The sequence below is a fragment of the Thermobia domestica genome, chromosome 6 (assembly GCF_964235325.1).
Source record: "Thermobia domestica chromosome 6, izTheDome1.hap1.1, whole genome shotgun sequence".
NCBI classification, from domain to species: domain Eukaryota; kingdom Metazoa; phylum Arthropoda; class Insecta; order Zygentoma; family Lepismatidae; genus Thermobia; species Thermobia domestica.
In genome coordinates, this window is record NC_137459.1 from 222,021,410 (window position 1) to 222,045,748 (window position 24,339).

The 24,339-nt window shown below is 36.1% G+C and overlaps 1 protein-coding gene across 1 annotated transcript in view; it reads right to left on the minus strand.

The window, feature by feature from the left end:
* The window catches only part of LOC145688422 (protein-lysine N-methyltransferase SMYD4-like), a 405,746-nt gene extending 382,971 nt beyond the window's left edge, over window positions 1–22,775 (minus strand). The window contains exon 1 of the mRNA XM_081762638.1: window positions 22,184–22,775. The gene's annotated coding sequence lies outside the window, so the exon portion shown is untranslated. The remainder of the gene's footprint in view (window positions 1–22,183) is intronic.
* Between the last annotated feature and the right edge of the window lie 1,564 nt (window positions 22,776–24,339).

Consider the following 24,339-nt stretch of genomic DNA (forward strand, 5'->3'; position numbering starts at 1 on the left):
ACTGCATTGTAGACAGTATCTTCTGAAGACTGGTAAATTTGTCTTCGTTTTACTTTCAAGACCTTCATTTTCCTTCCTTTTCCACTTGTTTCTGTCTACTTACCTGAGGTGAGTATATCTAAGTGAAAAAAGAACTTCAGGCACTTTTGGATATTGATATTTTTAATTGTAATAATAGCAATAGGACTTATACTACTACTTGGCTTTCGAGATCTCTGAGTTTTTAGAGGAGCTAACTACTGGAAAAAAATAATTTTTGAATCACTGTAATATATAAATTATTATGTAAAAAAATTGAATGTAACTATGTTGCCTGATCATCACGATCAAATTGCAAAGTCAAATGAAATTACTTTTGGTATATAGTTAGGCCTTAATCCAAACTGGGATGTTATATTGCTTTCATTATAATGCATGATATCCTAAGGAGGTAGTGAGCCTCCTGAGCCTCCGTAAGGAAAGTTAAAGTTTCTCTTCCTATTTTTTAAATATATGAGAACTTTCTTATAAATATAAATTTCTACTGTGAAGTGACTGGAAACACATTATCCGACAAACTGTCACTTTTCAAATCCCTGTCCCATTTACTAGCCCGCCATGTCCATAATTAATATACGAAAACGCTTAAAATGAGAATATGAACACAGTTGAATACCTAATACCACACGTCCAAAATGAAAATTATTCATATATATATTTCGGCGGGGGGCTTTGCTAACTTCATTCTTGGAAATGTGAACATTCTACAAGATACTTCATTCACTTTACAATATTTTATTTGAATAAACATAAAAATTCGGTGGGGGGATCAAGCCCGGAAGTCCCCTAAGATACACCAATATATATATATATAAGCTTGTATTTTTTTTTGCATTACAAAAACTTAGGGTACCTCATAATCTGGATTCTTATAAAGCAATTTGAACAATTATTTAGAAAATATGTACTGCTTAAAATCGGATTAAATCGCAATGCCAGTAATCTGTAATATCTTACATTTTTATTTATTTACATTGAATGTGTACTTGTTTTATACCGTATAGCATGAACATTAGCTGCTACATAAGAAAATTATCTATAATTGAATTTAAGTAGGAAATCGATATAGTTATTATAAGAAGATGCTTGTGAAAATGAAGTGTATAATAATGGTTGTATCTGAAATAGATGCGTAATGGTGTAGTTGGTTACCCCGCCAGTTCTGGAATACTGGGCTATTCAAACTGTCCATCCTTAGGGATGCACAGAGTCGGGTCGAGACAGAATTTTCCTGACAAAATTCGAGTCGAGACACAGCTCTTCCAATAGAAAAATATACATTTTTCGAGTCGAGACATCACTTTTACAGCATATTGTCGAGACGAGACGGCCTCAAATCTTGTCTCGTGCGCATCCCTATCCATCCTACCTAGATGAAATCAATTTTGGATATGAATATTCAATTTCTTTTAACGATAATTGTAATCTACGATAGAGATTGAAGTAAGATATTGGCTTGAACTGCTTTATTATCCACTTAACCTTCGTATACTACAATTATATCTAAGTTTGGCATAAATAATATGTAAACACTGAGGAATATATATTAACAAACAATGAGGGAGAACTCAATGCTCGTAGTAATTAACAAATTGGTTGCATGTTTATTTAAAATTAACTTTCTTGAAATCTAAATCATCACTATTAGAAAGAAAGTAAGAGAATCGTATTGTTAATTTGGACATATTATAAGGGATTGAGGAATATGTATGTAATCGAACAGAATATATGAAACTAAATGGAATGGCATGTAGAACTGAACTTGAAAGAGGATAGGATGTGTAAATGAAAAATTAAAGAAAGCAATTGTTAACAGCAGTAGTTACTATTTACAGCAGATGAATGAAATCTAACCCCCCCCCCCAAAAAAAAAAAAAAAAAACGGGCAACAATTCTGAAACATAAAGGCGTCACATTTTCTTTGTTTCCTGACAAAATTGAAAAATGGATTTTGCATATTTTTCGTCTATACCCCTTCAATATAGTTAGCTAACAAACCAAGTACGATCAACTGACTAGACGTCACGTGAGTGAAATTTATATAGGAAGTTTCGATACAGCGTTCACCGAAGTGACGCAGACGTGGTGTTGAAGCTTCTGGTAGGTCCTATTTCGTAAGGATTTTAGGTCAGTGGGATTTCTTTATACGTATCAGAAAGCTCTTTAACTCCATACTAAAGGCGTGTCGTATGATTTATTCAAATAGTCAGGTATTCGGACAACCGTGAGCCCAATTCGTTTTGCTTCACTGCTCACAAGTTTAACTTGAAGTAAATTCTTACTTTTCCACGGAAACATAAACTGTTTGAATGCTCATTGTATTATGGGTGAAATGTATAATTGTGCAAGTAATAAAATTTTCATAGCCTTCTTCGAGATTCGATCCCTCGTCCTTTGGCTCAGCAGTTCAACACGTAGACCACTAGACTAATTGTCGTTATGTAACAGGTCGCAGGAAAATCGGTTTCAATGGCACGAAGGAAATTGAGGGCATTGGTTATAAAGTTCGTAGTACCACTTGCTGTATTTGGAAGATGAGGACAGCCTTAGGGAAATCACGTGTACTGATTGCAAACACCTGGAAGATTTTGTCGTAGATTTTGACAGCTCCAAATCAATACATTCAGTGAGTGAGTTAGGAGTGCAATGATACTGGTAGTATATTTTACTTTGATTGGTGTTGTTTTTATAAAGACGGAGAACGAAAATATTTTACCGTTCGAACATTTGAAAGAATACTTTTTTTTTCCTTAAGAGCTGAGGATGATGATGGACAGAATTTGAAAGTAAACAGTCTGAACTGCCCCGGCGGAAAATATTTATCAACAACTAGGGTGCCATAATTAACGATTTATAGTAAGGGGTTAATATGAAAAAACTGTGTTCTGATGAGCAGTCCTACTTTATTACTAGAAAATAGTTTGCTGATGGTATGTAATATTGGAGTTCTTTCAGATCAGTTTGCTTATCCTAGAGTCCCGTTCATTATAGAGTTTGAAATTAGCTTTAAAAAGCATGTATCGATTTTAGAGTTACTGGCAAGTTTTGATTCCTTCCCAGTTCATGTGTTCTCATTTTATTAGTTGTAGTGTAATGTTTCTCTATATTCTGTATTTTTAATTTTGCATAACAACATTGTTATTATTATATAATTAGTTTAGCAAAATAATAATAAGCAACCATTTTTTCTAACGCATAGGGATGAGCACGAGTCAAGTTAAAACTCTACAAGACTCGAATTCAAATTGAGTTTCGAGTCAAGTCAAAGGTAATAACCTCGAGTCGAGTTCCGAGCCGATTCAGTTTTTCGCGTCGAGTTTCGGGTTCAGTCGAGTTTGATAAATGGTTCGTTCGTTTTAACTCGTCTTGAAATCATGGCCTGATTACACTGGAAAACGAAAGCCATGAGAAATGAAAGCTAAACAGTAATATGGAATACTTTTAGTGTAGCTCACGAGAGGGGACACTGCTCGCATCTCGTCTCGTCTCGATAGCGAAACCACAAGAGATTTTTCATAACAAGCTCAGCTTGGTTCGGCTCAACTGAGAAGATGGCTCGAACCGACTCACTTGGGGTGAACCATCAGCTCGAGCTGGCTTGGTAGGGATGAGCTATCTGCTCGGTTCGGCTCAACTGAGCCGAGGGCTCTAGCCGAGTCGTTGGGTGAGCTGTTGGCTCGGCTCACTTCTCGGTTCGGGTCGATAATGAATGAGCTGTAAGCCGAGCTGGTCGAATCGTTGACAATTCTAAACCCGGACCGAGCAGTTTTGAAGACATTTGGCCAGTGCCCTATAACAGGGTTGAATTCAGGGGGTAGCCCGGGGGGAATCTCCCCCCGAAGAAAATTCATTCCCCCCCGGAGAAACTCAAAGAATTTCAGTCACAAAATGTAGAAATTACTTCACATAATTATTTGCTTTCTTTCCGTGCACGTGCAGACGAAATCCAATCTCTCAATATACACATAAATGACGCAGACCCATTCTATATAAATATTAAACATGTAACATCTAAGATAGAATACCAAATAGCCAATAAAACTTGTATTTCTTAACGCTATGACCGAGTTTGGCAGAACATGAAATTGTCAACTGTTGAAGAAAGGTTTGTATCTTAGTAGGTACTATACTCTCGCCCTATATTGTATATTTGTAGGTAGCACTAGCACAGGTTGAGATAGGAAAGGAAAGATAGGAAGATCTTTCGATCATTCCATATGATCTCTGATGTCAACAGATTTCAGTTCTTGAAAATGTACAGTTCTTGCATTATTTGAAATAGGGCACCTAAATCCCATTTCTCGCATCGGAAGTAACAGACGTAAATGTGTTTTACGATTGTTAAAGTAAACACACCTTTCTTTAATTAAAAATAATTAAGTTAAAGGGAGAGATTCAGAGGACGTCATTTAGAGGGATCAGGGAGGAACAGTTATCCCTCCTGGATTAGAGACTTATATAGAATTTATCAATATGATAGTAGTATATAAGTGAAAGATCGCTATTGAAGGTGTTGAAGATCCTGCTCAGAGCCGTGCCATGGGGGAGGGGCAAGCGGGGCAACGGCCCCGGGCGCAGAAGTAAGGGGTGCAAAATTCGAGAGGGAAAAAGAAAAGAAAAGAGGGAAAGAAAAACAGAATAAAACACATGTGCACATATTATATAAAATAAAAGAAAAAAAAGTAATGAAAAGTGCTCAAAATCAAGGAAAAGCATGGTTTACTTTTTAAAATTGTCTCACCTTTGCGGCTGGTCTGTCGACCTCACTCATATATACAGGGGTGCCGTCGTATACTCTCGCGCCAAGCGCTGATTTTCCACGACACGGCACTAATCCTACTGAAGATTTCGTAAACTTAACTATTGATGTGTATGCAGTGAAGAAACCAAGGCTTGTATGCTTGATTTAGAATCAGAAGTGTGAGAAAGAATGATAACTTTTTGTTAAGATATTTCTGTGTGTGTTTGTTTTAGGACAAAAAATATTTGAGTTAATTTAAATCTTTTTAAAAACTTCTACATTAGTAACAAACAATAACTACTGAATATAGGAAATAATAACAAAAATAGCTACTGTAAATAGCAGTTAAAGTTCAGTCTAAAATATTTTTGCTAGTCTTTATTTAATGCTTTAGATGAAATCAAACGATTGTTTTTTTTAATTATAATTTCACATTGAATATTTATCAGCAATTAGTCTCAATATTAGGTAAGATGTGTATGTGAATGGAATTGTTAAATATGCTGCTGCTTTCTTGCAAAAATACAGAAAAACAACCGTCCCCCTCGAGGAGTTGACATTCCCCCCCGGGTGAAAATGTCTGAATTCAACACAGCCCGATAACTTTTAACAGTGTTTGCTCGAGGCCGAATACTCAACTTAGACCCTCAACCCAAATTCAGAAGCTAGTGAACAATGTCCTTGACTCCTAGACTTCACGACTACCGAGGTTCTCATTTAACTAGTTTCTTAGTTTTCAAATACAAACCGCCTATCTTTCATGTTTACATACAGAATTGTTATAATTAATAATAATAATAATAATAATAATAATAATAATAATAATAATAATAATAATAATAATAATAATAAGTTGTAGTAGTAGTAGTGTCATTGATAATAATTATACTGTGTATGTAATATACTTGAAGAATGTACTCGAAAATACACACCGGATTTGGCTCGACTCGACTCGAAACTCGACTCCAATTCGTATCGAATTGGAGGAAATTTTTCGAGCCTAGTTCTCGGTTCGAGCTGAAAGATGTCTCGAGTCGAGTTTTAAAGAAAATTCCCTCGAACTCACTTGTGTCCATCCCTACGAGTAACAACACAGTATGGCATTTTAACATTGTTACATTATATGAAAATGTTCATATATCGGTAAAATGTTACCGAAGAGACCTCGTGATCGAGGTCGAGGTATAGGTCGCGGTCGCACCCTCGGTAGTGGCACAAACACAGTGCCTAGATACTGGCACTGTTCACTGGAACAAACACCCATGTGAATTTGAAACACATAGATTCAAATGGGTATGCTCATGCCGAAGATGTACGCTACATCGCGATCTAGAGGTGAATTAGTGGTCACGATGATAAACAACCGAGTATGTTTTTACATCGATGTTCAGGGGAAGCATCGCTGTGCATCATGTTCTCTTTGGTTCTCCCTGAAGTGCTGCACGGAATAAAATCTTCATTTGTTGAAAATTTCGTCTGCAGAGGATTCTGTATGTCTATACTCGAGAGGTCTTGCTGCACTGTTGAATTTGATTATGAAAGACATATGAATAGAACATGTGAGGAATCCAGCAATATTGTATAAGAAACACAAACAACATCATAATAGACACGTTTTAAATAGAGAATGAAAGAAAATAGCAACTGAAATGTGACTGTGAGATAAGTTATTCATATTTATTTGAGAATTATACTGTAGGTTGTTATTATATATAGCAGTGGCGGTTAAGGAAGAGGGGTTCTGGGCTGAAGTCCGTAAAGTGTGGAATTTCTACCGAAAAAAAATACTGTTAATTATATCTATGTTTAAAAACTTCACTCCTCTCCCCTAATTCCGAGATTATTAAAAAAGGGTTTCTTCTAAATTCGTTACTGATATAAGGTAAAGAAATACCAGTAAAGACAGGCACATATCCATAGGGAGAAAATGTCGGATAATGGAATTGCAGTGACGAAACTTCATTAGCTGCAGTTAATACCGCCTCCAAACCGAAATCTGAAGATATACGGTACCTGTTTTTTTTTTTTATTATTATTATTTTATTTTACTGGAAAATGAATTCCCGCCTGAGTGCTGAATAAGGGCATTTCTTCACAGAAAATTGAAAAATGTAAAAGTCTTTGATTTATTGATGGAGATGGACAAGAGATGAGACTCAAATATTTTTGCGAAACAAGAGAGGAGACTTTAGCATTTCACATGTCTCATCTCGCGTTCATCCCTATCTATAAACTGCTTCGTTCTTTCAATTTCAAAATGCTGTTTTGAAGTGATTTTTATGCAATAATTTCAGACGTGTTACAGTAATGTTTCTCCTCAAACTGAGGACTTACAGCAGGGTTGCGACCTCCTCGTTATGTCCGCCTTACATCCATCTAGACCACTGGTGTCCAATTGTAATGAGCCTGAGGGCCATAACCGTCTTTACTAGTAAAGTGGAGGGCCGCAGCTAATAATAATAATAATAATAATAATAATAATAATAATAATAATAATACTTATTATTATTATTATTATTATTATTATTAATATTATTATGGATATTAATAACGGTATTAAAAGTTTTAAACTAATAATAAACTAACTTGTAGAATATGCAGATGTAATTATAAAAACTTCGCTACAACAATATATACATAGACCGTAATTCGGTTAGCTCTGAAATACAAACTAACAAAATAACGTATAAGATTAAGTCTACAGAGCAATTGTTACTGAAAGAGTGGCATACACTATTTCGAGAATCAAGATAAGACGAGAAATATTTACGATACTTTTCGCCTCGTCTCGAATCTCATCTCCAAAGCGAGACGATAATTTGAGTTAGCCTTGTCCCGTCTCGAATGTAAAATGTTAAGTCTTATCCAGATTTTGTTTGGTTTGTTTTAGAATCTAGATGAGAAATTCCTCATGCAGATTTCACATGCTTATTCCGCTAGGCCCTTTACTACAATGACGGACTGATCAAATTATTTCAAACTATGTGGGTAATATTGTTTACAGCCAACTATCCAATAACTTTTCTACAAAGAAAACATGGACAAATAAATGACGTGAAAGTACTGTTTGCCTTCACTCATTTTATGCCATTTTCACTTTATTAGTGAGGTAACTGGACAGGAGGCCAGTAATAGCTCACTCACAAGGAAAAGTCACATTTTGGTAAGTGAACTTCAGAACTATTTTTTGGAAGGCGGTAGTGCACATTTAAAGAGTTAATATTACAAACTGGCAGAGCGCAATGAGCAAAAATGACGTAGATAACCGTCTTAAAGTTTTTTACTCGACGCATATATCGTACGACAGGACTAGCTCAGGAGAGTAATGCTCCCGGAAGTAGGAACGAAAAACGCAGTTCTGATTGATTGGCGTTATCCATTTCTTGCCACATTGCATTCGAATAGCAGAAATCAAACGATAGTTGCTGTCGGTCTTCGTGGCCGAGTGGCCAGAGTCGTGTTGTAGCAGCGGTGGCGAGCAGACCTGCGGAATGCGCTGTTGCTTGTTTATACGGCATACCTTCATACTTCAAGTTAGAATTCTTCTGATCGTCTAAATGGTAGTGAAACGAGTTAATACTTTGCGTGTAAACTTTAGTAATGTGCCTACTCGCCCAATTACTTATAGAATACATGAATTCATATTTGACAATTTCAAGTTAAGCAATGATCAAGTTGTGAGTATTGAATTAGACAATTACCGACGTTATGTGTTCGTTAAGTTAATATCCCAGCTTTTGTGTGAACAGATAATTCGAGATAATAGTACTGGATTACGATATACTGATGAAAATCGAGTGTATGAAGTCAGTGTGGAAGTTGCAGATAAGCCTGTTACTTTAGTTAAATTATCTTTAGTGCCAAGTGGATTGGACGATGAAGAAATACTAAAAGTGTTGACACCATATGGTAGTGTCAAAAATATCAAGGACGAGTTTTATGATAGTAGTAATCGATACCGAGTGCGTACTGGGCGGAAACTGGTGTACATACAGTTAGATAAGTCAATTCCATCGTCTATTGAAATCCAAGGTCAACGATACTTAGTATCTTATTTTGGTCAGGAACGTACCTGTTTTGCTTGTAATAGCCCTCAACATCGATATGACCAATGTGATAGACGTAATGTAAACTATAAACCTATAGTGCAATCTTCAACCGAAGTTAACCTAGTCCGGACACTTAATTCGGTTACGAGTGTACAACCTGTTGTTTCATTACCTTCGTCTTTTAGTGACAAGGATTTTCCCCCATTAACTAGTGACAGTGATAAAATTGTGTCACCTTCTTGTGCGGAGATAGTGAATGCTGACACTGCTAATGTTCCATCGGTAGCTTCGGCTACTTCTGAATGCAGATCTAATCCAGTACTTGAGCATACTTCGGATAATCAGCCACCTGTCGAGGTTACTTTGCCTCCCGCAATAGGTTCTGTTTCATCTCCAGTTATAATTAGTGTATCCGACTCGATACCTCCAGCGGTTTCTATTGCTGACGCTGCTGACTGTGTTTCTGACGATATAAGTGATGTGGCAGATGTTCCTATTACTATTGACAGTGGTTCATCTGAGAGTGAGAAATCCATTTCATCTTATAATCATACCTTCGTTTTAGCCTCAGTTCCCTCGCAAAGTAGTTCTAAAGAGCGATCCTCTCAAGATAAGAAGAGACGGAAAACAGTGAAAGACGGTAAAGTTTCTTCATCTGCTAGAAAACCTGATAAACCAGCTAGTGATGCTTTGTACAGGATAACTAGTGCTAATGTTTCCAAACAATTGCAGCTTGTTGCAACAACTTTGGTAGAAGACAGCGCTTCTGGATCTGTAGAATCTCCACTTTCTGGTGTCACTGTCATCTAGTGATTCTTGTGTGTGTGACATGATATTTTCCTAGTGTGTTTCCGAGTCAGTCCTCCCACTTCGTATCTACGTCATCTCATCATGTACTACCAAATCTGTATCCTTCCCTACATTTTCATGGCAATTGTTCTTACCATTGCTAGTATTAATCTAAATGGAATATCTTTACCCACACAGTATCATGCTCTGTCTGATTTTTTGTTGAAATCTGAAATTGAGGTGGCTTTTCTGCAAGAGGTAGGTCCGGAAGTGGTGAATGTACATGATTCATATCACGTTTATAACAATTCAACGTATAATCGTCTTGGTACTGCGATTTTGGTTAAAGATGGGTTACCGTTTACGAATGTACAATGTCACCCCAGTGGTAGAATTATACGAGGTGATTTGTTTGGTATGACTATGATCAATGTGTATTCCCCATCTGGAAGTCATAATCGTGGTGCGCGCAACACATTTTTTGCGACTGATGTTGCGACATCGTTTAGTTATGCCTCAGACAATGTCATTTTGGGGGGTGATATGAATTGCGTATTGAATAGAGCAGATATGGATCGAGGGTTTAATTATTGTGCTTCTCTTGATGAACTCATCTCTCATTATCCCTTGTATGATGCGTGGCAACTAAGGAACAGTGATCTGTTGGGGTACACCCTGATTCGCCAGAATAGTGCCTCGAGAATCGATAGATTCTATTTGACGGAATCTCTTAAATCTCAGCTTTTTTATATATACCGTTATCCTGTTTGTTTTAGTGATCATCTGTCTTTAGTGATGAAAGTTAAGATTCCATGTGATAAAATTGTGCGTGGACGTGGTTACTATCATATGAATGAAACACTATTAACAGATGAGGGATTTCTTACATTGTTTCAGAGTAAATGGGACTATTGGAGACAGCAAGCAAAACGGTATCCAAATATCCTCGTATGGTGGACTACCTATTTTAAACCTAACCTAATACGCTTCTGTAAATGGTACTCTGGTGAACGCTCTCGTGATCGCCTGAAATTGTATAATTTTTATTACGGATGTTTATTAGAGGCTCAACGAGATGCTCTTTCCGACAGAACATTGTTGCCCCTTGTTAAAAAATATAAAGCAAAACTCTTAGATTTTCATAGGATTCAAGTTCAAGGTGTAAAAATTAAGAGTAAGGCTCTTATGTTTGATGTTACTGAACAGTGTTCTCTTACTCACGTTTTGCAAGAAAACCGGCGTGGCAAGCGCCGCCTGATCAAGACGGTTCTTACTCCGGATGGAGATCCCTGCAAGAATGTTTTTGCAATTCAAAAGATATTTTATGATCATTATTTAAAACTTTTTGGTGAATCACGAGGACTGGATGTTGACAATTTTATTTTTGAAGTTATTCCTAACGTCATAACAGATGATGATAATATGTCTTTTACGGCGCCCTTTACACTTGAAGAAGTTAAGTTGGCAACATTTGCTGGAAAGCCAGGAAAATCGCCCGGACAAGATGGAATATCGGGTATATTATATCAAAAACTTTGGCCCGTCATAGGTCAGACACTTACTGATGTGGTCAATGCTTGGTTTTTTGCTTCCGAACATATCTGTCGACCCAATCCTGCTATCACTATTTTTATACCCAAAGTGCCTCAACCAACAATGGTTGAACATTTCAGACCTTTTTCCCTTTTAAATACTGATGTTAAAATTATTAGTCGTTGTTTGGCTTCTAGATTAGCTCCATATATGAATAAGTTGCTGGGTGATTTGCAATATGCTGCAGTTAAGGGTAAGACTATATATCAGATTTTAATGAATGTTAGAGATTGTATTACAATATGTCAAGATTGTGAGATTACCGCAGCTATTGTTAATTTAGATTTTCAGAACGCGTTTGATAACATTGAGCATTCCTATTTGTGGAGAGTTTTGACTGGTTTTGGTTTTAATGCTCGTATTATACAATGGTTTAAATTCTTCTATAAAGACGCTGCGACTAAATTAAATATTAATGGTCATCTTACCCTTCCCATCAAAGTAGTTCGTAGTATTCGACAAGGAGATCCTATAAGCTTACAATTATTTACCTTGGCTATTGCACCCTTCTTGTATGATGTAAACCGCAAGATTCAGGGTTTTGATGTTATTGCACGTCCTCTACGTGTGTGTGGATATGCTGATGATGTCAATGTTTTCCTGCATTCTGTTCATGACTATAACCTTTTAATGCAAAGTGTTGCTAATTATCAACAAGTGTCTGGAGCTCTCTTGAATAGAAAAAATCAACCGGTCTTATAATATATAATTCTGAGGAGTTTAGTAAAATTCAGGACATTGCATTTCAATCGAGGATTAAAATACTAGGAATATCATTTATGAGTAATCTTGTTGAAACAGTAAAATATAATTATGACCTTGTCATTAATAAAATCAGGCATTTAAGTCTCTTGCATAAATGTAGGTCACTATGTTTATTGTCTCGTGCTCGACTTCTCAACGTTTATATTTTGAGTAAACTGTGGTATGTTGCTAACGTCTTTGCCCTGCCTTCTGCAGCAGGCAAAAAACTACAAAGTGTTTGTGGTTGGTTTTTGTGGAACAATTGTGTGTTTCGTGTTCGCTATAATGACATCTGTTTATCGGTAGCGAACGAGGCATTAACATGACTCACGTGCAGTTCAGGGCTGAGAGTTTGTTTATAAGACGTAACTTGACTGCCTTAGTCGAAGATGTACCCTCTCCCACTAGACACTTGCTGCGATATTTATTGGATACGATCGATCCAACACTGCCGTTGGCGATCGCTTCCCTCCCCTCCAGTTGTTCTTACTTAACTAATGTCTTGTGTGCCTATATCTATCAATGTCAGCGAACTCCCGATGTTTTGACTTTAACAAGTAAACAATGGTACATGCACCACCTACAACAGTTATCACCATGCAAATTAATAGAAAGAGAACCAGAATACAATTGGCATATAATATTTCGTAATATACACTCAAAATATTTAACAGCAGAAAATAAATCCTTTTGGTACATAGTAGTGAATGACATTGTAGATACGAAAGTAAAACGAAATAAATGTGGTTTTAGTGCTGATATAATATGTTCTTTCTGCGGTGCTGCTGATTCCTTGAGTCATAGATTAACAACTTGTGTGAACAGCAAACAAATCTGGTACCAATTGCAGCGATTTTTGGGTCTTATTATACGCCAACCTCGTCGCTCAATCGAGGTCAATCTCCTGTTACGACCGGAATATTCTCTGTATCCCAAAACGAAACACAATGCTGTTACCTGGCTTATAGCGCAAACAATTACGTATGTACTCTCAGTGGAAACTGCAGGTAATTCTTCGTTTTATATTGAATATCTTCAAACTAATTATGACAAAATGAGCTCCATTATGAAAGCTTGTACTTTTGCTCGTTTTCTCGACAATACCATATATGCGTAATTAACTTGTACTCCTTTGTTATTCCAATGAGTTTTTAGTCATTTGTAAAACTTGTGTATATGCTCCATACGTTCTTAAAAAAAAAAACGCACAAAATGTACAACTTGTATCTATGCTCCATAAGCAGTTTTTTTTTCTCTTCCCTTGAGTTACATTGTGCATTATTAGCTGTATATATTTATATTGTTCTGCAGTTGTGTTAATGATCGTATGTATCCAACTCTATTAGTTAATAAATAAGTTGTTAAAAAAAGTGGGCTGGCGCTATATGCTAGTAATGAAAATGTCTTTTGGCGTGAGTTCAAACCCGGCCGGAGAATTTTTTTTACATTTTTTTTACATTTTTATAACACTTTTTTAAATTAAAATAATATAAAAATAGTAGTCAAAAAAGTGATTTACTTACTTTTGTGCAGATAAATAATAGTAGTAATAGGAACGGGTTAGAAGCCCCGCAGGGCTAGTTTTGTTCCCCTTGTACTCCATGATATAAGGCTCGTTTTGTGTCCCTTGCACTCCCTGATATAAATATTGTGACCAACTTAAAACAATTGGCTAGTATAGCGCGTAAAACAGCTGGCTATAGTAGCGCCCGAAAAATACTTCCGAGAGTATTACTCTCCCGAGCGAGTCGTCGTACGACGCGCAAACTTATCAATCGACGGCGTGGCAGAGTGAGAAAAATCAGCGACTCAGGTGCAAAGGGTTACGGGTTCCATTCTCTTTCGGGTCAAGCTTTTTTTTTGCTTCAACCAATAAAGTAGGCATTTGTAACTATAAGTAAAATATTAATTCACCATATGTTTATAATGCATAAATCAATAGAAATTTTCAATTACTTGTAAATTCTTTTGATGTTCCACTTTAACTAGAAACAAAATTTAATCTCTTCCGTGAATATTATTGTTACTGCAGTCGTTGTGTAAAAATGTTCTTGAAGCTTCGTGTCTACATCTGTTGACAGTGTGTAGGGATGCACGCGAGACGAGACGAGACGAGAAATGGAAAAGTCTCGTCTCGTATCGCAGCCTCAAATGTTGGTCTTGTCTCGCATCTCGTCTCGTCTCGCAAAAGTGAAGTCTCGTCTCGCGTCTCGCATAAAATTTTGTGTTTCATCTCGCGTCTCGCGCGAGACTTTCTCGCATGGTCTCGCAATCTCGCATATATTCTGGGTCAAAATTTTGCTATCTGTTATTCTATGGCAGTTAATGAATGATGATGTGATATTCTGTCCGAAGGCAGGTATTTGACCTAAAAGTCCCTTGGCAAGGTGAGTCCATGGTGGTTTTCCATTGCTTTCCATGGGATGAATGTTCATAACATCCTAAGTAGACGGAACCTAGAGTTCAACATGGTATCCGAGTTTGTTCCCCTCCGCTCCAAATTAAAAGAAAAGTTGTGCTGGAATTTGATTGCTGGACCAGTAATTTTCGTCAAATTAATAGCATAATTTACAGCAAAACCAGCATAAATTATTGCTGGATCCAACATTGTTTTCCAGCTTAGAGGTCTCCAGCAATATTTTCCAGTATGTCATGCGGGCGCATTTTTGCCCCGAAAAAAAGTCACCAATGTAATTAGGATAGAAAGAATATAACATTTCCGTATATGTTTTTCTGAACTTATTGAACCAAACCCGGATCTTTTTACTATATATATATGTAAATTTCTTCGTGTTTATTTAACCGGATTTCAACCTTGTCTTTGCCTGCTTCTAGCCCGAGGAATTCTTTAACGTCACAATATCCAAAATTGACATGGATTGTTTCCTTAGAATATGTTTGAACTTTCTTTTCGGAAGGTTTAAAGTCTCTAGCATTAAATTTGTGAAAGTAGCAGAGAAAATATAAAAATACGTTACTTGTGTCCAGTGGCGTAGGGAGGGGGGCAAAGAGGCCGCCCCCCAAAGAGGATCGACAATGTTCTTTGGTACTTTGATGTTTGTAATTTTTTATATATTTTTATGTTTATATTTTTTTGTTTGTAATTTCACTATATGTATATACCTATAACAGCACTTGCCCCCCCAAACACACATTCTGGCTACGCTACTGAGGAGAACAGTGCTGCCATCCATTGTCGCCTATCTCCCTTTACACCAACAACCAAGGAATAACATTACTTGTGTCAACGGACTTGTGGATAACGCAATATGCTAACAATTGCGAGAATCAAAATATCCAGCAAACTATACTTGATACGGAAAAAGCTTTCTGGATCAATTTCCAGATCATACTGTTAAACTAACTGCAGTGTTGCCAGAATATCAAAACCTGAAATGTTTTGATTAACCCGACAGCACTGGTGTCAAGCCACACAGACACAAACCACGTGTCCTTTGATCTTGAGCTAAGTAAAATGCTGACCTTAGAAGAACGCGGTTTCGTCTAACTTCCTACTTCAACACCTCAGTTGTAGACCGCATTCTATCGCTTGCTGAGAGGCATTCTATCCGGAGGCATCTAACTAAAAATATGTTATTTCTGAGAGCCGGGCCGGGGATAAACTTTGACGAGAAGGGATTTCCCCGCCATCCCCCAACATTTATCGCTAGTAGTAATGTGAAAAAGACAGAAACAACAGAAATATCACATTTCGCAGCAATAGGGAGTCTTGTTCGATTTTCAGACCAAAAACAGAAGTTCATGTATTCGTGCGCGCCCGCGTGTGTGTGTTTGTGTCGCAAAATAAAGTCCTAAATCGATGCTGTAATAAATTTCCAATTTACAAAGCATTTTATGATGTTTGGAAACTAAAGAAGGCTTTAATTATGAAAATCAACCTTGCATAATAATAAATCTCATAAAATGTCTATTGCCCCAATCACTTTTTTGTTCCTGGAGGCATTAACGCAAAACTCAATAAATGTAAAATCACTAAATATACAATTAAAAGTAATTCATAAATGTTGCGAGACTGCGAGAAGTCTCGTGAGACTTCTCGTGCGAGACTTAACCGAGTCTCGTCTAGCGTCTCGTCTCGCATGGTTTAGTCTCGTCTCGCATAAAATTTCCACTCTCGTCTCGTGTCTCGCGTGCATCTTTAACAGTGTGAAAATTACAAGGGGAATGAGGGGGAAATCTGCGTTGGTTATAGCAACACCTAGTATTAGCAAAGGGGATTTCCCCCCTCAACTTCTTTGTAAATCGCACACTGTCAACAGATGTAGACACGAAGCGTCAAGAACATTTACTACACAAGGACTGTCGTCACGGGCGCAGATCATGATGGGCGTCCCCCCAAGCTCATGTGGGCCCCATGTATTTTTATGAATATGTATTTTTATATGTATTTTTTATTGTTACATGTATTGTTGTATGTATTTTTTATAAATGCCCCCTCCCAAATTTACAGAGAAATCGGCGCCGTTGACTGTCGTAACCATAACACAATCGTGATATCGGTATATTTACGGAATAGATTAAATTTTCTTGCTAGTTTACATCGAAAGATTTTACAAGTGATTTAAAAATTTCTATTGTTTTATTCATTATAAACATATGGTGGCTTAATATTTTATTTATAGTTACAAACGGTTACTTTATTAGTTGAAGTAAAAAAAAAGTACGGTTGACTCCAACGGGAATGGAACCCGGGTCACTTTGCATACAAGTTGCACACTTTACTCACTCTGCCACGCCCTCCGTTAACATACTTGCACGTCGAACAGTATATATGGCGAATGGAAAACTTTTGAAGACTTTTTTTTTTTTCCTTATTTTTGCCCATTACGCTCTCCCAGTTTGTAATATTAACTCTTTAAATGTGCATTACCTTCTCGCCCTGTTCCAAATAGAAAGATTGAATTTGGATATTTTCTGCAAGACTGTTGTCGAGATATAGAATTTCATATCCAGTATTTCTGTTTACTTGGTAATGGAATTAATAGAATTGGAAGTAATTGTTTTGTGTAAGTATAATTGTGCAGAACAGACATAGATAAATGTTTTGTGCTGCTATATATAAATGTATGAAAATTGTTAGGAAAATTTATGGAGGGGTTCAAAATATTCTTCCCAGGCTGGAACAACAGTAATTAAGATAGTGTCAGGGAAAGAAATTTGCTTAGCTTTCCCCCTTAGAAATAAACGTTTCGTAAGTAACAAACATTCTATGTCTGACTTATGACAGCCAACCTTTCTGTGTGGCTCCGTGGATGAGTGAGTAGAGTCGTTGCTTCGTAATAATGAGTTTGGTGGTTCAAGTCCTGCTCAGGCCAGGCCAGTTCAATTTTTTCATTGTTTGTTTCCCATATCTGATGATGTTTCTCCCCCTCTGTAATCATCTGATACTCTCAACTAACAATTGGTAGTGGGATGCTCTCAGGTTCGGGTGAGCTTTTACATGTCTACTTACAAAATCAAAATTTTCGACAAAATATGGATGCTATCCGATCATTTTGTCTCAAATTCTAAATTTGCGCATGTGACTGTATCTCTGTTTCATCATATTTGCATCTCTCGTTTTCCAAGGTCATCAGCTATGACATAAGATGGCTTGGGGGCAAAGATTGAAATCATAAAAGTGCTATACCAATGGGCTCACTCTCACTAAGCATTTGATTAAATGTATGTGTTTTCACACTGATGGAGGGAGGGGGGGTATCCGCTCTCCCTACCCTCCTGAAGTGACAGGATATTTATTCAGACTCTGCAAAGTCATTTCAGATCAAACGACAGAAAGAGTGTTCATTCCAACAGCAACAGGATTGGACTTCAATTTTTTGTTTGAATTTATCTCCACAAATAGAACAAATATCAAGTAATATGTTTGCCATAAGAAGTAGATTCATTTCATTTGGAGAAATGATGCTGTAGACGATAGTGGGAATTTCGCCCAAGTGTACGGGAATTTTCAGTGCCTGGCGTTTATGCCACCCGCCTTCCTTTACAGCTAATTTGGTTGCATACTCCCCGGCAAATGCTTCGGACTCAACTGGTGGAGCACTCTTGCCGTAAATCTCCATATTGCTGTACCATCCAGAAGTGTCTCCCGCTGTACCACGTCCATTACCGATTAATGGACAATTCAGTGCCTGAACTGAACGTGTACTTTGTGTATTTTGCGTCTAGTTGCTAATAGATGGGTGAAAAGAAGGGAAATACAGATAAATACAGGCGATTGATTCTAAAAATATAAGTTTGGAGTGTCTGATAATAAATATTGTTATAGGATCTTATGGGATGTCATATTATACTTTAGGATATTTATGGAATATTATTAGATATTATAGTTTTAGATTTCAATTTTAGTAAAGTTACAATATTTTATGTCATTTAGATTTAAGTTTATTCACATCATCATTTTACTCATTAAATCATGTCACACAAATATTAGGAATAACACTATGTGATGAAAATCATTAAGTCTGCTGACGCTTTATTATTTCATTACCAAAAAGCGAATAGTAAAGGAACCTAGTTACATTACGTTAACGAGAGAATTTATACAATGTAGTTATTACGTTTGTCAGACAATTACGATTGGATCAGCATTATTTAATTTCTCAAAATTGAGAACAGAATGTCTATGATATTGTAAGAATTATGTATCTTTTTGTTTTTAAAAATTTCTTAGATTGACAAAATTTAAATCATCCGAGAGATTGTGTCTGGAGATTCTAGGGATTTTTGGTCAGCAGAATGTTCTGTCCCAATTGAGTTTCTCAAGAATTCCACGTGCTATCTGGAGCCTGTTGTTGTCATGAATATCTCCGATATCTGCAACCTCATTTCTTGATTATATAAAACCGTTTCCTTGGAAAGAGAGTTCAGTTAATAAGAAGCAGTTAATAAGAATCAGTTAACAAGAATCGAGTTGATAAGACGTCAGATAATGAGAAGTTATTAAGAGATCTATTCGTAACAAGCCGAGAGTTAATCGGAAGCCAATGAGAGACTTAAGAGATTTATTAAGTTAAGATTCCTTAGATCGAACATGTAGTTTCACGATACGTACTTATATTTCAAGTAACGAGTCAAGATAGTTACTTCAATCTAAGTTTCGGAAAGATCGTTTACAAATTTGATTCACGCGTATTTCCGAGTGATAAGCTCATCTTTTCATGGAAGCTTTATAGAATTTGGAGCTGAACTGCAGATGGGATCACCTGACAACAATGGACCAGTAGTCATCCAGGTATGATATTCTTAAGGCCAGATTTCCCTAATTTCATTCCTCACGATCTTTCAGGTATTTAATCAAGTCAATCTCAGAACACTAAATCCATTGACTAATAAACTGTTACAAATTGAACAATATGTCTTTCTCTGAGTTAAATAACACTTCCATTGACCACAACTAAATTAGTCTTAAATCTCATGTTACACATTTGCCTAACTTGTAGGGACATGTTGAGAGAGAAATTCCAGATATTTCTCTTAGTTTAGTTTGGTCTTCTCATTCTTGCTACTATCCCCACATTCATTTCGTATAAGAGTAGACCAGGCCAACATGGTGGAGTATGCTGACGGCTTACGCCTTTGTTAAGATCCCAACGTATTAACATGGTTGGAGATGCTAAACGATCCTAAATTCCTAATCATTTTGTATATTAGTCAACTAGGCATGCTGGAGATGCTAAAAGTCCCATACTTCTAAACATTTACACTAACTCATTAAGGCAGAGAGTATAATATGGTAGAAAAATATTCTGAGGCTTACGCATTTGTTAAGATTCCAAATTTTCAAATATTTATATGTAGCTAAGCGACATGGTCGAAGATGCTAAGAGTTACCATATTACTTTAAGTAATTACTTGATAGCGGCTATCCCGCCCGCCCACCCTCGATTGGTGCGGCTAGTCACATCTTTAGGCATAATTACAATGGATAGTGTAAGAAATCATTTTCATATAAAGAGAGGACTGGCGGGATTAAGCCGTTGTGTTGGACGCAAGTCCAAGCGTAGAAAATTACATTTTCACAGGGTCCACAGTATTGGATCTCGTGGTTTTTTACCACGCAATTAGAAGCTAATTGCTATAATGTCATAAATGACGAAGAAAAAAATTGTAAATAGTTATTATTATTATAGGTTAAGGGAAAATATTTATTTAAATTAAGGTACGATATTTCATATTTAGGCTTAGTAATATAGTTTTACACTAATATTTTGAATATACATATATAGATAGAATAGTAATGATAAAGAAGCATAATAAACAAACCGAGTTTTATGTCAAAAAAAGAAAAAAAAAAGAAAAATGACAGCTCATGTCTTTACGGCATGTAAATAAACACAATACGGAAGATTACATCATTTGAGAGAATGTGATATGTAGGTTACTAAGAATAACGTACAATAATATCAACATAGCATGTCTTCGGGGCGTGACATATGCGATTTAAATGGAAATAAATCACGACTAATAATTAAGAATAGATAGTGTCTCAAATATAAATAACAGGAGTCGAAATAATGGATTAATAATTTAATATCTACATAATATAAATATGTGCCTAACAATAAGTTTTTTTTAGAGTTTATGACCGTAGATTTGCGAGTCGATTTAGCGAGCGAGTTGGACCGCTCGTTCTCAACCAAAGCCCCATCTGGGACTGACTAAAAACCGACCCATTTTCTTTTGAAAATCGTATCGCAAAATTCCGGAAATTAGTTGATTATTATAAGTTAATTGTCGATTTAGTTAAAATTTAGAAACATTGGTTTATTTAACAATTAAATTTTAGAACAAATTTTCCTAAGATTAAGTCCCTAGGTAGGCAGGAAGTCAACTTCTCAATAAGTAAAAATGGCACAGGACCTCACTTTATTGAGAATATTTTTTTTATTATAATCACATTAGTCTTCAGTGACAACACAAGAAAAGGTAGCCAAATGCACCAAAAGGAAAGTAGGGAAAATACCCTCGGTTGTTCGTTTGTAAAGCAGTGATTTTTTTTTTAAATGTAGAATCCTACTTACTTAGAAAACGTCTGGGGAATGCAAAAGATCAAAGTTAAATTTTTAGTGATTTTCTTTTCAAAATTATTAAGAAAATAGTAAATATTTAATATACAAAACATTATTTTCAATAGTTTGCATTAAATCAAACTATGTAGTATATTTTATATCAATATAAAAGAAAAGAAATGCATAACAAGCTCTTCGTTATGTAACGTCACGTTAAATAACGTCAATGACCAGTTATGTCTGACGAATATTTCAAAATTTTTCGACAAGTAAAACTTGCTATTATTACTCTAAATATTAAGAATATATAGGCAAATGAACAACGATATTTAGAAATAAAGGCACTAGACGAAATAACTTAGACAATTCTTCATATTTTGACAAATATATATAGATTAATAGATTTTTATAATAATTTAATGAAAGACACAAACAATAATAATAATAATGATCATGTATATAGTACCGCGATTGACGTACTTAAGGTAGAAATGACAAGGAAATATGTCATAGTAGTTGATATTTTATAGGGTAAAATAGGCAGCGCAAAGCGCTAGTCAAGGATTTCCCTAAGATATGTTTAAATAAGGTTACGATTTATAGTCAACACAAAGTGTAGGCTTTGAATATCGTACAAAACTTAGGTTAAAGAAAAATAGAAATGGATTTTAGAAGTCTTTTCAAAGATCAGACTTAGTTGTCCATAAGTTTATAATAAATAAAGAAAAATAAATATTTTAAGGCTAAGACAATATTTTTTCTCCCGAATAGACATAAGAAGCCATTACATATTTTTGACTTAACACAATTTTAGACTAGAGCTAAGTTCTCTGTAGTTTGATGGCCAACAAACACAAAGGATGTACGCTAATTTTCAAGAGTTTGACACGTTTACATTCACGATAATGATGTTGATCCTAATTGCATAGCGCGCAAATGCATACTGGATTTTAAATAACTAACTATCAATTTTGAGAAATATATCCCCGATTATAGAATTAAAATCTTTTATTATTCATATATGAGCTGAAAATTTCTCATTTATATCAGCCATTGGATAAGACAACATGATATCGATATTTTACATGTTTTATTAGTTATAATTTTATTAGGTATATTATTTAATCATAGATATAAGCACTTTCATATAGTTGTAAGATTATTCTTAGTATAGTATAAATAGATATAGTACTCACCTTTTTGTAGAAATTAATAAGCCTCAATATAATAGGCAAAACCCTTTTACATGCACGCCTCAGAGCATGGTGCACGTTTAGAGATACAAGGTCAAAGTTTTTTTCTTTTCAAACGCATTTTTGCACAATTCACACACTGACCTACATTCTTATACACAACGCCAAGGATCATCATGGTCAAGCACTCACGTAATAAACAATATCTATTTTTTTAACACCACTTTTCTTTTCTGAGATTTATCTTATCTGAATCCCTAATCCCTATTCCAACCCTTCCAAAATTTTCTGGCCACACCACGAACATGAAGAATATCACCTCCATCAACAGAGGATGCATCCAGTGAATTTAAATGGATCAAAGACGATAAAACTTTATCACGATATGAATGCATTTTATCATCAGTGGAGTCTCCAATTCTGTGAAATTATATCACCAACCCACACAGAGACACTCACCAGGAAAACTACTAAAATTTTGGAAAACGTTCGACACGGATTTCCACTCGCAACCATTGCAGAAAATGACTGTGATATCCCAAGTTTCTCCTGGAAAGTCGTAGCTAATTTCAACTCATCACATTACAGTGTGCAATCCCTATTATGTGTTTTTACACCACAAGTAAATTACACCTGATTAAAATAGTGAGAAGTGATGATAAATATTTTATTAAAAATAGTGTTTTCAGTGGAAAGCTTCACAGAAATCAAACAGTGGAGATTTATGTTCTTGGTGTTTAAATGCAGAAAGCAGTGAAGTTAACAACAAGAGAAATAATTATTTTTGTTCTTTTAATCATCTCTATTAAAGATGCGAACATTTATGTGGAAACAACTGTTTCAGCACATCGAGTTTCATGACACGCTGGTTAGCATAAGTGCAAAGGTTTCTTACTACCCGTAAAAACGAATCACAACTCCTCCCGCCGATAAGAGGGAAATCGTAAACTTTCATTCATTGGTAGTAGGTGTAACCTACGTTATCTGTGAATTCACTCCAGTGTCCTTCTGATGTTTCGTTTTTCTGTCGACAGATGGCAGCTCATGCTGGGACAACTCATTATATGCACTTTATAGTTACGCATGCTAGTGTGCTAAACGAAAAACTACAAACTTTAATATTGCATAAAACAAACAAACAAGAAAAAAAACAATTTTCGCAATATGTATATATACATAAATACTCTCGCAACGTGGAGTACAACAAGGCGATCCTCTAGGTCCCGCTTTGTTCGCCATGACAATTCAGTCCATAGTGTCTAGGATTAACACTGAATTAAATATCTGGTACTTGGATGATGGCACTATAGCAGGAGATCCTGACACAGTTATAAGTGAACTACACAATATTCGAACTATGGCAGCAGACATCGGACTACACTTAAATTTTATGAAGTGTGAAGTAGGATTTTTAGGAATTTCGCAAGATCAAATAGAAGTGTTATATTCACAATTTAAAAATTCAGCACCGGGAATACAACTTATCACAACCTCGTCAGCTTTTCTACTGGGTGCAGCTCTTTCACCTGAGGCAACACGTAATTTGTTAGTCGAGAAAACTAAAAAGTTAGATTTTTTCTTGTCACGTCTGGCCCTAGTCTCCGCACATTCAGCTTTTTATCTCCTTCGTGCGTCGTTCTCCATACCAAGAATAATCTATTTTTTACGCTGTTCTACTTCTTGGCGGGAAGTCGATTTACTAGAGAAGTTTGACACAGTTCTGACATGTGGACTGGAATCGTTACTCAACTGTAACCTAAATATCAACGCATGGATACAGGCCTCCCTTCCAGTTGATTCTGGAGGTCTTGGTATTCGTCGGGCTGTCGATTTGGCGTATCCTTCATTTTTAGCGTCGTTCTATGGCTCCCGGCATACCATTGAGATACTCCTCAACCAACTGAATGAGCCTCACATAGAATTTGACGTCCAAGACTGCATATCTGACTGGTCTAACCTAGTTGGTTTAAGCCCTCCTGAAATAACGGGCAGAAGTTCGCAATCAATTTGGGACAAGCCAATCATCAAATTACATCAATCAGTGTTATTACAAGAAGCAGACAGTCAAGAGGATAAGGCTAGACTTCTCGCCTCCTCATCAGCAATTTCAGGTGCTTGGCTACAGGCATTACCTTCACACACCCTAGGACTGCACCTTC